Here is a 14,502-nt window from a genome sequence, read left to right as displayed (position 1 = left end):
GATTTAGTATTCCTGATTTGAAGAGTGGAAGGGGCTTGATCTTGGCAGGTGTTTTGATACTCTTATGGCAAGACTATGCTTTAATTTTGACTTTTCTTTGAAAGTGACTTTCCAGGTTTTATGTTTCGGTGTTACAAAAATCCATCTATGATGTTAATATAATTATTTGTGAGAGTTAATATATAAAACGAAGGAAACAAAACCAGTTGTATCTAGCAGTCTGCTATAGGTGGGTGGTTGCCTTTCCCTTATTTTCCATATTGCTCCAGCCAGGCATTTCCATTATTGTCATACCTTGTGTGAATTAAGTGTGTTTGAACATGAGTTAAAGGGCATTCTTTTTATTCCAACCTCTAAGATCACTGATGAACAACAATTATTGAAAGGTAATGACACTTTATAAATATGTAACTTTCGAAGCTAAATGTTTACACTTTATAAATACGTAACTTTCGAAGCTAAATGTTTCAACAGATTATGTATCAGTCTGTATTCTGTAAAAGTTTGGTTGCTTTTTTAGTATTTTTACACATGATATACTTAATATCAAAGTAAATCAAAAATTAGGCACTAGTTAATTGTTCTCAAAATGTCATCTTTCATTAAATAGGTGCCACAAACATGGATATACATTGAAGAGCTAAAGAAACTGGTATAGACATGTGTGTTCAAATACAGAGATATGAAAACAGGCAGAATACGGCAGTGCAGTTGGCAATGCCTATATAAGACAACAAGTGTTTCGCGCAATTGCTAGACCACTTACTGCTGCTATAATGATAGATTATCAAGATTTAATTGAGTTTGAACGTGGTGTTATAGTCAGCGCATGAGCGATGGAGCACAGCATCTCCGAGGTAGCGATGAAATGGGGTTTTTCCCATACGACAATGTCACAAGTGTACCGTGAATATCAGAAATCTGACAAAACATCAAATCTCCAACATCGCTGCAGCTGGAAAAAGATCCTGCAAGAACGGGACCAATGATGACTGAAGAGAATCGTTAAATGTGACAGAAGTGCAACCCTTCTGCAAATTGCTGCAGATTTCAGTGTTGGGCCATCAACAAGTGTCAGCATGCGAACCATTCAATTCAACATCATCGATGTGGGCTTTGGAGCCGAAGGCCCGCTTGTGTACCTCTGATGGCTGCATGACACAAAGCTTTATGCCTCATCTGGGCCCGTCAACACCGACATTGGACTGTTGATGACTGGAAACATGTTGCCTGGTCGGATGAGTCTTGTTTCAGATTGTATCGAGCAGATGGATGCATACGGGTATGAAGACAACTTCATAAATCCATGGACCCTGCACGTCAGCAGGGGACTGTTCAAGTCGGTGGAGGCTCTGTAATGATGTGGAGCATGTGCAGTTGGAGTGACATGGCACCCCTGATACATCTAGATGTGACTCTGACGGGTGACACATATGTAAGCATCCTGTCTGATCACCTGCATCCACTCATGTCCATTGTGCATTCCAACGGACTTGGGCAGTTCCAGTAGGACAATGCGTCACCCCAGAATTGCTTCAGAGTGGCTCCAGGAACACTCTCTGGAGTTTAAACCCTTCCACTGGCCACCATACTCCACAGCCATGAACATTATTGAGCATATTTGGGACCTTCCAGCGTGCTGTTCAGAAGAGATCTCCACCTCTTCATACTCATATGGATTTATGCACAGCCCTGCAGAATTCATGGTGTCAGTTCCCTCCGGCACTATTTCAGACATTAGTCGAGTCCATGCCATGCCTTGTTGCTGCACTTCTGCATGCTCGTGGGGTCCCTACATGATATTAGCCAGGTTTTATCAGTTTCTTTGGCTCTTTTGTGTAATTACTGTCCATCAGAAAGCTTCCATGTCCTTATTAGCTTTCGATAATATAAAGATTATAAAATTATATAAATACAAAAGTAAATACAGTACACTGACATTTAATTTTTCATAATCAGGTAGTGTATGCCAATATTTGAGTGTGCAAACTTCTGTTTAAGTACAACCTACAACCAAACAGTGTTTTACTGACCAATTTTTGACCTGATTAATATTGCAGTATGCGATACAGTCTAAAACATTGTAACAAGAAAGGGTAGTTAGTAACATCAGCACATGGCTCTCGGAGGATGGAATAATCCTTAAATAAAACAAAATGCAATGCACACAGATCCTGACACAGAACTCTTGTAAAAGGGATATTATATTTTCCTAAGGTGGTTAAACTGTAAATAAAGCTGACCAAGCCCTAAGTATTTAATACGGGGATATTTTCATTATGAGAATGGTCTCACTGTCTCCTGTCTATTTTGCTAACTTTCACTCTATTATCTTTTATGGCATTACTTTTCAGGGGAACTATGTGCACTCACCAACAATACATGGGCGGTCAGACTGAGATGTGGTGTCAGATTGAGAGCTTCATTTAAGCTGCTGTTTAGATATTTTGGAAATACTATGTGTGCTATCCTTGTACATACATTCTGTCATGGGATTTGTTGTTGACAGTATTGATACATTCAGAAGAAATTGAAACATTCATTCAGGGAATTCTAGGTGGAAAAACGATATACACTAGCATTGCATTGTACAGGAGAGGGTGCACTATTCAGTAGGTTAATTTTTCAATAGGTTACCACTAGAATAGGAAAAAAATCAGTGACAAACCCCAAATCTCCATATCCAAGTTGAGAGTTTCCTTGTGGCACACTCCTATTCTGTACAGAAGTTCTCCTCAGTAGTTGAGAACATGTATTGTTAGCCACTCCAAATGGAAGAGGTGTTGGTGATCCATATTTTCCATAATTTTGAGTATGATAAATTGACACCGTAATGTGCGCCTTTGGCATGCCAGTGTAGAAAGTATCACAAATTGGCATACCAGTGTAGTAGGTATCACAAATTCAGCTAAATGAAAATTCATCTAATTTGCATGTTTATTTACATACAGCCGACTTCTGAATTTTCCTTTGTGTGGCAGATTTGTGTGCAGATTCAAAATTTTAGAATTTAAATTTTATTGTGCATACTGCTTTTGCATAATCTTTCCTTGATCATGTCAGTGCTTGTTATATTGTGTTGTATTGTGTATTTTTGAACAATTGTGTGTTGTTCACTAATTTCATTGTGTAATTACTTGAAAAAAAAATGATGATTTCCAGACACTTGCAAGCACATATTTTTTGAAAGTTTTTGTTATTTACAGGTGAGCAAAACTTTTTTTGTAGTTAATGATCATTCGTGATTTTCTGTTAATGTAAGTAAGTAAAATACCATGTTACATCCGTTTTCTCTTTTAACAGGACCCTACATCAAATTAGTTTTCTCTTTTAACAGGGGTGTATATTGTTTACATTTATAACGAATTAACACTATTGTTGAATTTGTTAGTGATCATAATCCTGAAAACATTTCTGACACACATTAAATTTTATATTGAGTTTTTCAGTTGTCGTAGTAAATGTCTTGTTTTGGCTGTTAATCTCTTCAGTTTTAAAAGATTAGTCTGAAGTTATTTTGTCACTGTTCTATAAAATAATGGATCAGCTACAATGCAGCCACATTGTGTATGCTGTTCACAGGCAGGAAGTAGCTGGAAATCAATCTGATTACTGTCAAGGTATTGGAAGCTGCTGCACGTGGATGTGTTTTGAGGGCTACCAAGAGTCAGTCATGTACCAGAAATATCAAAGGTAGTTCAAGTACTATCCTGTCTGATCAATGTCTCTTCTACAAGACATACAAGATCTGTGGGGATACTGACGTCAATAGCACTGCTTGTAAGGGTATGCATGATTAGGCAGAGAGAGTAGGAACACTGAAAAGGAGTATTTGTGCAATAAACAGAGACTTCAATCTGCTGTGATATATGTGACTTTGCAGTCACGCTTTTGTATTGTTTGATCACAATACGGTATTTTTCATTCACAACCATCTTTTCTCCGTTATTGGAAATTTTCTTACACTCATTAGGGAAATATTACATATTGGTAATTTTGAGTCAACTGCACAGCATCTACATCTACATCTACATACATACTATGCAATCCACCATACGGTGCATGGCGGAGGGTACCTCATACCGCAACTAGCATCTTCTCTCCCTGTTCCACTCCCAAACAGAACAAGGGAAAAATGACTGCCTATATGCCTCTGTACGAGCCCTAATCTCTCTTCTCTTATCTTTGTGGTCTTTCCGCGAAATGTAAGTTGGCGGCTGTAAAACTGTACTGCACTCAGCCTCAAATGTTGGTTCTCTAAATTTCCTCAGTAGCAATTCACGAAAAGAACGCCTCCTTTCCTCTAGAGACTCCCACCCGAGTTCCTGAAGCATTTCCGTAACCCTCGCGTGATGATCAAACCTACCAGTAACAAATCTAGCAGCCCGCCTCTGAATTGCTTCTATGTCCTCCCTCAATCCGACCTGATAGGGATCCCAAACGCTTGAGTAGTACGCAAGAATAGGTCGTCTTAGTGTTTTTATAAGCGGTCTCCTTTACAGATGAACCACTTCTTCCCAAAATTCTACCAATGAACCGAAGACGACTGTCCCAGGGTGTATACGACCGGGGACAACCGGGAGATCCGGGAAAAACCCGGGAATTTTTTCATCCGGGAGAAAACCGGGAAAAACACGGGAATTGTTCACAATTCCAGGAATTTTACATTGTTTTAGTTTTCAGTTAAATTTTTGTGATTTTGAGTGGTAAGAACCAATGCTCTAACAAAGAATATTACTGTACCTCGCTACTGCAGAATAACTCTGCAGCAACGAAACATGAACGAGAAAAAAAAAAAAAAGTAAAACAAACAAGTTGCAAAGGAAATGCGCCGTATACAGCAACAAAACACAGTGCTCATACAAGCGTCTGCCAACAGCAAAATGTGTCAAAGACTTTTGGAAGACCATGTAATGCTTCATAACAGCACATTGCCTCCGATGAGTGTGACATGACAACTGTTTAAATTAGATTCCTTTGAGCAGTTGCGGGCGGGCTCTTGGGCATGCGTAGTTGAGTCGCGTATGAGTAGTACGTTCTCCCGCTTCTTGTTACAGAAGTGTGGCTTGACGCCACTATCTAATATTGCCCCGGTTCGGAAATATAGTAAATCCGGGCCTGTGCACAGAGCAGTCTGAGTTGTGGTGGGGAGGTGGGTCGTCTTCACGTGACCTGTGTTTACAATCAGGTATTTTGTTGTTCCCTCTTCGTTTATTGCTCTCACGTTAAATGATAAAACGGATTTTTGTGACCGGGAGATATCATATGAATTAAAATACGGTCGCATAATTACGGATGGCTAAAATATGTCATTAGTTTCAGATTTTATTTCCACCTTTCTGACAGGCAAGCACTAATCGCCTTGCAGAACAATGAAGTTATCATTGTCGGTTTGCTAAAGAGATTTGGCTTTTATTAATCTTTTGTGCTGAGGCAGTCAGTTTATTTGAAACGAACTGTTTAATTTCACACTGCTGGCTGGTTTCAACTGTTCGCTTATTTCAAGTGCACGTATTACATTATGCCATAATAAAGAACCAAACATGAGATAATACAATACTGGTACTCCAAGAAAATTTACATTCGAATCTGGATATACAAATGTGCACTTTAAGCCGAATTATGCATTTTAGTATGGTTCACGAAATTCCGATGCTCTTGAAGTATCCTTTGATGCCTTGTTTCTTTTATGACCTAATGTAAGATCTTTTAATGTTTTACATGTACGAACATAATATGGCCTTCCTGCGTCATCACGCGGTGATGACTGTTATCTGGCGCTCTCTTGAAACTGCTGAAATGAACCTATTTTTAACAGGTAGCGGGAAAATATTGCGAACGGTGGTTTGAAAAGCGTTACATACATTAAAAGCAAATTTTCTTTTACGCAAGATGAACTATGTGCGAGAATGTACGATGAATTTCGGAAATAACAAAACGTTTGACTCTTATTTAAAAATCAACTCTTTGAGGACGGCCATTTAGAAGAATTTCGAGCTCAGAAGATCACACATCTACGTCTTTATTAAAAATTTTACTGGCACATTTGTGAGATGTATCTTAAAGTGTATCACGCGCAGAAAAGATCAACATTATATGTGGAAGCTTAGCTTCTCTTCCAGCTTATTAATCTTGGAGACCAATATTATATGTGAATGCTATGTATATTACTTTAAACCATTAACTTTTCTTATTTATGTTTTCGCGCTACTTAAGACCCAGCTAGCACTCAAGCTTATTTCAAGGTGGATATTGAGTTTAGGTTCAGTTGAAAATTCAAGATTGAAAAATCAACCTGTTACACAGCTTATTTCAAGGTGGATATTGAGTTTAGGTCCAGTTGAAAATTCAAGATTGAAAAATCAACCAGTTACTCAGTTTACAGCAAGCTGTAAAAATTTAGCTTGAATTAAAATAATTTTCCCAAGCTTGAAATAAACTGTAATTTCCCTGGAAGGCTGTACAGCAGATGCGTGCACAGCATAGCTTCCATAGATGTCCACGGGAAGTGCCACAAGCGTTTATAAGCCTTGCACTGACTGTGCTAGGTTTACGGCCATTTTACTTTTGTGACGCGCGTTAATGATTGTTGACTGATGTGAAGTTTGTTTTATATTGGAAAATAGTTCGGAAAGTGTGTGGTGTCCCCTGCCTTACTGCTACACTGGGTCTGAAGAAGATATATAGTGTATTACAGGTACGTTGGTGCAATTTTCTCTAGTGGTACGTTAATATTACAAATGTTAAATATTATTATGTGACGTAAAGAAATATATTCTTTTACGTAGAAAAATTGACCCTGGATGAAAGTGAAGTGGATTACCAGCTAAGAATACATATTACAAGTTGTTCAGCACCAATAAATTAAAACTTAATGTTATTTTACCTTTTTAAAATCTCGCCTTTTTATATCTATCGCCCTATTACATTTGTTTACTTGTAAGTACTCGCGTGTGTCACACCATGAATGAATAATCGTGAAGTGTGAAAAGTGTCTTTGCAAATACAAATAGTAGTGACATGGTGAACGGGAAAAAGTGCTCAAGAACCAGTCACTACAGAGGTGTCAGTCTTTTTTTATTTATGTAGCTTTGACTGCTCTTAATTTTGTTGTTCCCTAGGTGAAATAATACTGCAAGGCCTACAGGTACTTTTTAATTTTATTGTTATTTGTAATGTGGCTGAAATCTAAAAAAAAGGCATTATTAAAATATGACAAGGAGAACATTTTTTGTTCTTTTACATTTCAGTTCCACTGAACTGGTAATTTCTTAAATTCATTTCGATTTCATCCTTTATTTCATTTTGATTCAGTTTTACTCACCAAAAAATAATTGTGGACAGAATAAAATGTCTACATTTTTCTAAACCATAGTTTCCTTATAAGCTTACAGTATGAGGTGTATATGATTTCAAGTAATTGTTTCTTTATAATTCAGTTTAAATGGCCCTGAAACTGTTAGAAATAGTGACGTGTGGCTTCTTCATGAAGTCATCGCAAAATTACCCAAATGTCATCTTTACTTTAAAAATTTCAAACAAAAATTTATTTCAAATTACTTTAAAAACTCTTTGGAGTGAAGTCACCAGAAGCAGCTGCTTACTCAGTGACGTTTATACTAGTTAATGCTTCTTACTGCATCAGTGAGTTTGAAGTTATTTTGCTAATCTGGGGCATAAATTATATTTAGGTTGATCAGTTTAAACTTTTTACATTTTTTATGTTTAGGTATGGCTAACATTTTCTTTTACCTGTTACAGGATCATTATACTGGCAGAAGTCAGCGATATTTGATCCTGCTCTGGTCTGTGTGCTGGGGCCGGAGGGGCTTCAGAATAATTAAATTTAAAAATAAAACAATTTTAAACACTTTGAAAATAAAAAAAATTGAAACATACATGTCTTGATAATTTTTTCACACCATTTCCATTCTGGTATTTATTTAATTAATTAGGTTCAATAAATTCAGATTAATAATTATGTAGCTTAAAACAAGCTGTAAATACCAGGCTGTATTCCACGTGTGTAGATACAGCTGGAGCCAAACTCGATAAGTCAAGCTTGAAATATAGCTTGAACTCTGCCAACTTTGATGTTTGTTTCAAGCTTGAATCCAACTAACAGGCCTGAATATTCCAGCTTTGATCAAGCTTATATACTTGAACTTTACATCTGGAAACAAGTTTGAAACCGGCTTACTGTGCTATCTGGGGAGTGATCTTGCTATTGGCTGACTACATCACATGTCCTATGCTGTCTCGATTTCAATGCTTCAGAAAGTAACATGCGGTATTTGGTGGAATTCGAATTTATACCTTCGTAATATGAAAATATGCGCCGTACAATTGCTGCACATCAAAGGTGTTTCAAAACGTGTTTTTTTTCCCCCTGCGTTTTCGTTTTCTTAAGTGGCGGGAAATTCTGCGTCGGTATATAAAACCATAAACATTCAAAGGAGTGATGAGTTTTACAGTGCCAAGAAATAGTATACGGTCACTTAACACGGAAAAAGTGTATTTTCGCCCGGGAGAAAGTGTATTTTTAACCGGAAAATCCGGGATTTTTTTTTTCCTTGTCCACGTAGACACCCTGTATCCGCCTTCCCCACAACTGCCATTACAAGCTTGTCCCACTTCATATCGCTCTGCAATGTTACACCCAAATATTTAATCGACATGACTGTGTCAGGTGCTACACTACTAATGGAGTATTCAGACATTACAGGATTCTTTTTCCTATTCATCTGCATTAATTTACATTTATCTATATTTAGAGCTAGCTGCCATTCTTTACACCAATCACAAATCCTGTCCAAGTCATCTTGTACCCTCCTCCTACAGTCACTCAACGACGACACCTTCCCGTACACAACAGCATTGTCAGCAAACAGCTGCACATTGCTATCCACCCTATCTAAAAGATCATTTATGTAGATAGAAAACAACAGTGGACCTACCACACTTCCCTGGAGCACTCCAGATGATACCCTCACCTCCAATGAACACTCACCATCAAGGACAACGTACTGAATCTATTACTTAAGAAGTCTTCGAGCCACTCACATACTTGGGAACCAATCCCACATACTCGTACCTTAGTTGGGAGTCTGCAGAGAGGCACCGAGTCAAACGCTTTCCGGAAGTCAAGGAATATGGCATCCGTCTGATACACTTCATCCATGGTTCACAAGATATGTGAAAAAAGGGCGAGTTGCATTTCGCTGGAGTGATGCTTTCTAAAGCCGTGCTGATGCATGGACAGCAACTTCTCTGTCTCAAGGAAATTCATTATATTCGAACTGAGAATATGTTCGAGAATCCTGCAACAAACTGATGTTAAGGATATTGGTCTGTAATTTTGAGGATCCGTCCCTCTACCCTTCTTATATACAGGCGTCACCTGTGCTTTTTTCCAGTCGCTTGGGACTTTATGTTGGGCAAGAGATTCGCGATAAATGCAAGCTAAGTAAGGAGCCAATGCAGTCGAGTACTCTCTGTAAAACCGAATTGGAATCCCATCAGGACCTGGCGATTTATTTATTTTCAACCCATTCAGCTGCTTCACAACCCCAGGGATGTCTATCACTATGTCCTCCATACGGGAATCTGTACAAGACTCAAATGGCAGTATGTTTGTACAATCCTCCTGCGTGAAAGATTTCTCAAATGCTAAATTTAAGATTTCAGCTTTCGTTTTGTTGTCTTCCATTGCCAGGCAAGACTGATCAGTGAGTGACTGGATGGAAGCCTTCGGCCCGCTTACCGATTTTACGTAAGACCAGAATTTCCTTGGGTTTTTAGCAAGATATTTTGCTAAGGTATGACGGTGATAGTGGTTGAATGCTTCACGCATCGCTCTTTTTACAGCAGCACGAATCTCTACTAACTTTTGCCTGTCCTCATTCTCCCGATCTTTCTTGTACCACGAGTGCAACTGCCTTTGCTTCCTGAGCATTCTCCGAATTGCGCTGTTAAACCATGGTGGGTCCTTTCAGTCCGTAACCCACTTTTTCGGGACACACTTGTCCAATGCGTGATTTACAATGTGTTTAAAATTTGCCCATAATTCTTCCACGTTCATCGTACCGGAAGTAAATGAAGTCGATTCATTTACTAAGTGGGATGCTAACAACTGCTTATCTGCTCTTTCTAGTAAGAATACTCTTCTAGCCTTCTTGACTGACTTTTTAACTTTTGCAACCATAGTCGTAATGACAACATCATGATCACTAACTAATCCCTGTCTCAACACTGACATCGTTGATGAGGTCTGGTCTGTTCGTGGCTACCAGATCTAAAATATTTCCATTATGCGTTGGCTGTCAATTTAGCTGCTCAAGACAGTTTTCGGATAATGTGTTCAAAAGTAATTCACACGACGACTTGTCTGTACCACCTGTAATGAATCCATATCAATCCCAGTCTATACTAGGTAGGTTGAAGTCGCCTCCGACTAATATAGCATGATCCGGGTACTTCTGCGATACAGAATGTAGACTCCCTTTGAATGATTCTAGAAGTGTCACGGTGGAACCTGGTGGTTGGTAATAACACCCCACAATTAACTTTATTTCCCCTAGCCCTGTTAAACATGTCCAGATAACTTCACAATCACACTCTACTTCGACCTCAGTAGACACAATATTTTTGTCAACTGCAATGAAGACACCACCTCCTATGGTGTCTAATCTGTCTTTTCGATACATGTTCCAACCCTCACTAAATATTTCAGAGCTTCCTATCTCAGGGTTCAGCCAGGTCTCAGTCCCGAGAATAATTTGCGCGCCACGCGCTTCCTCGAGGGCAGTAAATTCAGGAACTTTATTCCGAACACTCTGAAAATTTACTGCTAATATCTTGATAGTTGAAGTGTCTTTACACTGAGTGCGTCCTGATTTCCCCGCCTGCACGTCAACTGGTGAGTGTTCATCAGGACATCTCGCACTACTGCCTAGCCTAAAAAAAAACCCATGTGCACGCCACCATGTACCATGAGGAGTACGGTAAGTGTTGGTTTCATTTTGTTGAACGTACTGTTTCACCAGCCCCTTGCGACTCCACCGCATGGAAGAATGTAACATGTTTGAGCAGTGCAATCAGTGTGTCAATCATTGACCAACAGTAAAATATGAGGTTCTGTGTTACATAACAGACCCGAAACAGCCAGATAATATTCTGTTAGACTTCGGACACAAACTGCCTCCAAGTGCATCAGTGTGTGAACCAGTGTGACAAATGGACTGCTTTTGATTTGTGATGCATTTCACATGACATCAGTGTCAATTGTACCAGACGTGATGGTTGGACATACAATTGCTTTGCTTGTGGCTTCATAAGTGGCCACCCACTACCAGGTTCACAACCCCGCCGCAAGTACCACAGGTCACATGGCCTCTGACATAGTGTCACTTGGCCACAATAATGCCATTACCACAGACCCATCTTGATGTGCACCAGCTGGCCTCTTGCTGTTTCATCCAGAACGATCCACCATCAGTTTGCAACTCTGGAATGAGTTTTCAATACTGTAGGTGTTCTGTATGACGACGCCCAATTTGTAACTTTAATTTTCCAACTGGCAGAATACGCTGACCTCATCAACGATGTCATATTCAGACTGCTCACTCGAAATGAGAGAGATATGGCAAAATTGTCCCTTCTACAGTGCCTGTTATGGACACCAGAATAGAATTTAAAATGGGCAATATACAAGGAACAACTCACTGACAAGTCACCGTGTCAGCTTTGACATAGCCTGCAGACAACACTTGACACAATTTGGTTTAGATAGAGTAAGTGAAAGTGTGGTATCTAGGGTTTTGCTTGAGGTGTGTGGGCGAAATGAAATCTGCAACACCGTGTTTTAGATTGGTTGGTTCCTGATATCCAGCACTTGTGCAGCTATGTAGGTCAAGTGAAAATTGTGTTGAGGTTTTGAGTTACTGGTACTGAGGTCTTCATTTGAGATGTATAGGACATACAAAATTTACAATGCCAATGTTTTTCATTTTTGTAATTTTTTTGTGTTAAATTTTGTGGATTTCATGTTCTTGATTTTTGGGCGAATATTTGTTTTGCAGTAATGTCATTATTGCAGTGAGTGGAAGAAATCACTCTTCTTTTGAAATTGTGATTGTTTATTTATGTCACACTACATTAGTAAATGTATATATTGTGAAGGTGCTGTAAGAAGGGTTAATGCCTTGAAGATGCACCTACACTAGCATCACTATCTCCAGCCTCCCACTTTCAATGTGATGCACTATGTGATCAGATTAGCTGGATATGTGCTTCAGCATTGAGCAACTTAATATATGTTCAAATGCAGGAGTTTTTACTCATAGGTACTTCATTTGGGGTTGATTTGTATCTCATTGGCGATGGAGTGGTGTGCTCTACACACAGAATTCATGTTACTAATCAGTACACACTTAATTCTTTTCTAATTTGACATGCAGTGATGATATTCTACTTATGTTTGTTCTTTTCATTACTGCAAGGTTCTATCAAAAAGTATTCAGTATTTCATTCAGTATACCTTTGATTTATTTTCGGAAACACATTGCAAATCCAGTACCACACCAGAACTACAGAATTATACAACCAAACACTCTGCCACCACCCTGTATTTTCTGGGATGGGTATGAAGGATAGGCCATGGCAAACACCCAAGATCATTATTTTATATTTTACCATCTGGAGGGCAGCATGGAGGGTAAAAATCGTAGAGGGAGACCAAGAGATGAATACACTAAGCAGATTCAGAAGGATGTATGTTGCAGTAAGTACTGGGAGATGAAGAAACTTGCACAGGATAGGGTAGCATGGAGAGCTGCATCAAACCAATCTCAGGACTGAAGACCACAACAACAACAACAACAACAACAACAACATCATCTGTGCCAAATTAATGTGTCTGGTAATATATCAATGTTATGGCACTGTCAATAGTAGTATCATATATACACTTTAAGAAAATGAAATGGTTTACATTGCACGGTGAAAACCCATTGTCATAAAGTGTTTATTGAAGTGGATAACACTTGTATCTCTTGTGTTGGAGTTACTGTTGCAATGAATGTGATTTTTTAATATGACATGTTAAAAACAACTGAATTAAAATAAATTTGTTTATTGCAAAAGGAGTTATGTCTCTTACATATGTTATATTGTCCAATTTTTATATGCGTGTTGTTCAAAATCCCTGCTCCCATCCCCACCCAGAGAAAGTAATTACAGAATCATTGCATAATGTTACAGAGAGAGAGAGAGAGAGTGAGTGTGTGTGTGTGTGTGTGTGTGTGTGTGTGTGTGTGTGTGTGTGTGTGTGTGTGTGTGTGTGTGTGTGTGTGTGAGTGAGAGAGAGAGAGAGAGATTGATTTTTTGACTGAGTTGCTTACATTTCTTCAAAAGTAAAACTGAAAAGTATGAAATTAAAATAGTTTGTGATTGTTTCTGCATGGAATGTTGAATGTTTTGTTATAATATATTCAATTATTCAAAATTTATTCGCTTACTGTGAACTATTAGACATCAACTGTATTAGGTATAAATGTAATACCTATTAATGACAAATGAAAATTTCTGCTGGATTGCAAATTTAACCTATACTTCTCTCGTGTTGCAAGTAAATATTCCATGAAGTTCTGGGTTTGCAGTCAGATGTTACTGAACCAGTCTTTTGACTGCATAACTTCCAACAATCCGAATGTGAGTGGGATGAATAAATACTGAATATTCACCTGTCCTAGAAAGCTCATCAAAGACTCATTTTGTATATGTTTAGAATAAGGTATAATGAGCCAATTGTAACACATTCAGCCAATGATACATAGCTTCTTATTTGTCATGTGTTCAGGTCTTTTTCTTTGATTCTTTCCACACATCACGTCTCCTCTGCTTGTAACTTCAGATTGATCAGTCTGTGAGAGTACATAATGGGCTATGAAAATGAACACTTATTTACAACAGTTTCTTGTAGATATGTTCAGTTTGGTTTGACCTTTTGGATGTGACATGTCTTTCAGAAACAGAACTAAGCAGAAGTAGCAACAGTTATGACCAGTGCTTGGTTTGTAAAAAAGTAGTAGTACCAGTACTGTGACCTACTAGTTACTGGTTTTTTTTAATTAATGTCTTAAAACATTGTTTTATGGTTTTTTATCAGAGGTATCTGTACTGTATACCATCACAAATCAAGCACTCATTATAACAACAATAGCAGCTGTCTAGTTTAAAATAGTGACACCAATAACTGAACCTGGATCACTTTGTCATCTCACAGCAATAAAAAAGGAAGATTAATGTTTTACAATATTATAAAAAGGATAGTTGCTACTCACCATATAGTGGAGATGCTGATTCACACTTAGGCACAGCAAAAGGATTGTCAAACAAAGGTATCAGCCAAACGGGCATTCAGCGCAATTCGACAACATATATTCATATCTCCACTATATGGTGAGTAGCAACTACACTTTTCATGTTGTTGTTGTGGTCTAC

This window comes from Schistocerca nitens, chromosome 2 (assembly GCF_023898315.1).
Source record: "Schistocerca nitens isolate TAMUIC-IGC-003100 chromosome 2, iqSchNite1.1, whole genome shotgun sequence".
Lineage (NCBI taxonomy): Eukaryota > Metazoa > Arthropoda > Insecta > Orthoptera > Acrididae > Schistocerca > Schistocerca nitens.
The sequence above is the reverse complement of the archived record's forward strand: the minus strand, read 5'-3'. Positions refer to the sequence as shown.